Genomic DNA, 3,355 nt, shown 5'->3' with positions numbered 1-3,355 from the left:
CCACGATTTCCGTCAATGGCAAAACTGGAGGGGGGATGCAGGATGGTTCCGTTGCCGTCTGTTCTCAGAGTCACCTTGATCTGGTGCTCACTTGTCCAGATGCCGAAGTTGTCTTTCACTTGCACGCTGTCACTTTTCAGCTCAGCGTACCTGGCGAGGAACGTGAGCACAGCAGACACGGGGACGTGGGGGTTGTACGTGTGCAGTGTAACAACCCGGCTTTGCTGCGCCGGTAGCGTAAACAGAGTCTCCGCAGTCAGGATCGACAGGAGACTCTGGTTATCTTTTTCCTTGAAGACGTTCAAGAATTTGATGCACGCTGCGACGCTCTTGAAGGTGACATCAAAAAAACCATTGTTGGGGAAGTTTTGCAAGCAGAAGATCTCTGTTGCTTTAAACCCACAACACTAGAGCAGCACCCGATTCACGAAGTGTTTCCGGTCCAACGGTGACTCTCCGTCCGTTTTCTTCACTGTGACTCGGACAGTGTTTCGCAGACCCCAGCCTGATGGTCGTGATGCAGCTGCATCCATAGCTCGTACGTTGGGTCTGAACTGTATCGGCGTTAGATCCTCCAATAGCAGCCGAGCTCCAAACGTTTCCTGTTTGATGACTTCAATCCCTCCAAGTTCTCCAATCCACGATCGACATCGAAAGTCTCAGCTTCTCTCGATCAAATGAGACTACACTTGACCTGAGCCAAAAGGCCGAGAAGCGATAACTCATATTTCCCGACTATGGCTCTTGTCCTCCTCGTCGACCGACATTCAGGTGCACCTTGCTGCGCTCGACTGTGCTTTGGAACTTTTAGTCTAAGGTCACTGTTGGTCAAGAGACCTCCAGCCTGGCCGAGCACGGTGGAGTCTGTGCATGCAGAACCAGTAAAACACAACAGGGAGACATTGTGTGGCACGTCTTCCACTGTCATCACCAGAAGAAATGGAGACGCTGTGAAGGCCCAGTGACACCCAACGCAGGGAGTCGAAGAAACCTCCAGCTTTGCCGAACAAAGGGCAATCAGTGCAAGCAGAAAGTACTGGCGGAACCCAACAGGGGCAATGTCTAGTCCCACTGAGCTCCACCCTGGCGTGTTGGTCGTGGAGTCAGGAGAACAAAAAGAGACGCCGTGAAGGTACGCCTACATCCAAATGAGGATGCCGTTCAGTCTGTCGCCACGCTTCCCTGTTGTGCAGGATGATGGGCTGTGGTAACTGAAGTGAGGAGAAGGCAAGTCGGCATCCTGGGGTGAGGGTGAGTGGCCTGTAAGAAGCAGCAGGAAATCTGTGTGGCAGATCAGCTGAAAACTGAGCCTGGCTGCTGCAAGTCCGCGAGTCCATCGGCTCGCAACATTAGTGCTCGAAGTGCCCGCCAGCAGAAAAGCTAGCAATGCTTTGGAGCCTGAAAGGGCTTAAATTGGTCAGGATGAGACAACTGGACAAGAGAGATAAGGGGAAGCCAGGTTTTGCGCCCTTTTCTGCTTTTGTACTTTTTGCTCCCCAAAGCGGGGTGAAGGCACCATTCCTGGAAACATTGCAAGACCAGGTTGATGCGTGGAGCGGAAGGAGCAAGCCCCTGAACCATCTCCGAGTCCCAAAAATCAATTTAATATTCAGTCCTCAGATAGAGAACATATCAGATATTAAACTGATAAGAAAAAATATATTTTTTTTAAATTCAAAAAAATATACTTTATTCATAAAATGTATCATAAGCATTACAGAACATTTCGAATTGTCTTGTCTGTACATTTCCGTCAGAGCTAGACACTGCTTTGACCTACTTCCATTATATTTTGATATTCTTATACACATATCACTCTTTACATTACAATTCTTTCTTAAATATTTACATTGTCATGTTTGTTTTATACATTGGAGTGTGAGTGGCCCAGCCCAAGTGGGGTTTACACTGTTACCCGCCCCTCAGTGCATATTTGCTGGAAAAACGTTACACAGTAGTCTTTCCCCTTTGCGCCTTGGCGGTAGCTGCCCCGATAAGAACAGAATTTTTTTTTTCAAAAATATATACTTTATTCATAAAAATTTATCATGAGCATTACAGAAACATTTCAAATTGTCTTGACTGTACATTTCCGGCAGGGTTGCATGTTGCCTTGACTTTCATTCAATTTTGATATTGTCGTACACATATCACTCTTTACATTGCAATTCCTTCTTAAATATTTACAGTGGCATGTTTGTTTTCTCTATTGGCGTGTTGGTTGCCCAGACCGAGGGGCTTTACACTGTTACGCGCCCCTCGGTGTACATTTGCTGGAAAGACTTTACACAGTGGTCTTTCCCCATTGCGCCTTGGCGGCAGCTGCCCCAAGCTTGAGTGCGTCCCTCAGCACGTAGTCCTGGGCCTTGCAATGTGCCAGTCTGCAACACTCGTTCGAGGACAATTCTTTGCACTGGAAGATCAGCAATTTTCGGGCAGACCAAAGAGCGTCTTTCACCGGGTTGATGACCTTCCAGCAGCAGTTGATATTTGTCTCGGTGTGTGTCCCTGGAAACAGTCCGTAGAGCACAGAGTCCTGTGTCAGAGATCTGTTTGGGATAAACCTTGACAAATACCAGTGCATCTCTCTCCAGACCTTCTTTGCAAAGGCACATTCCACAAGGAGGTGTGTGACCGTCTCATTTCCCCCACAGCCACTCCGAGGGCAGCGTGCATTGGCGCAGAGTCTTCGGGTGTGCATGAAGAATCTGACAGGGAGGGCCCTTCTCACCACCAGCCAAGCTAGGTCTTGGTGCTTGTTTGAAAGTTCTGGTGATGAGGCGTTCTGCCAGATGACTCTGGCAGTCTGCTCAGGGAACCATCCAACGTCCTCCACGGTCTCCTTTTCCCTGAGGGCCTCGAGGACATTACGTGCAGACCACTGCTTCATTGCCTTGTGGTCAAAGGTGTTTTTCTTCAAAAACTTTTCCACGAAGGACAGGTGGTACGGTACGGTCCAACTACTTGGAGCGTTCCGCGGCAATGAGGCCAGGCCCATCCTGCGTAACACCGGGGACAGGTAGAACCTCAGTATGTAGTGACACTTGGTGTTTGCATACTGGGGGTCCACGCACAGCTTGATGCAGCTGGACACAAAGGTGGCCAACAGGATGAGGGAGGCGTTGGGTACGTTCCGCCCTCCCTTCTCCAGAGGTTTGTACATGGTGTCCCTTTGGACACGGTCTATCTTGGATCGCCAGATAAATTTGAAGATGGCCCGGGTGACTGCTGTGGCGTAGGGTCGGGTTATGGGCCAGACCTGCGCCACGTACAGTTGCACCGAGAGTACCTCACACCTGATGACCAGGGTTTTGCCCGCAATGGAGAGGGAGCATTGCTCCCACCAGCCCAGTTT

The 3,355-nt window shown here is 49.7% G+C and overlaps 1 pseudogene; it reads right to left on the bottom strand.

The window, feature by feature from the left end:
- Positions 1-1,505: 1,505 nt before the first annotated feature.
- LOC140397257 (U2 spliceosomal RNA) lies at positions 1,506-1,686 on the bottom strand (annotated as a pseudogene).
- Between the last annotated feature and the right edge of the window lie 1,669 nt (positions 1,687-3,355).

The sequence above is a fragment of the Scyliorhinus torazame genome, chromosome 20, assembly GCF_047496885.1.
Source record: "Scyliorhinus torazame isolate Kashiwa2021f chromosome 20, sScyTor2.1, whole genome shotgun sequence".
Classification (NCBI taxonomy): Eukaryota; Metazoa; Chordata; class Chondrichthyes; order Carcharhiniformes; family Scyliorhinidae; genus Scyliorhinus; species Scyliorhinus torazame.
The sequence above is the reverse complement of the archived record's forward strand: the minus strand, read 5'-3'. Positions and strand labels throughout refer to the sequence as shown.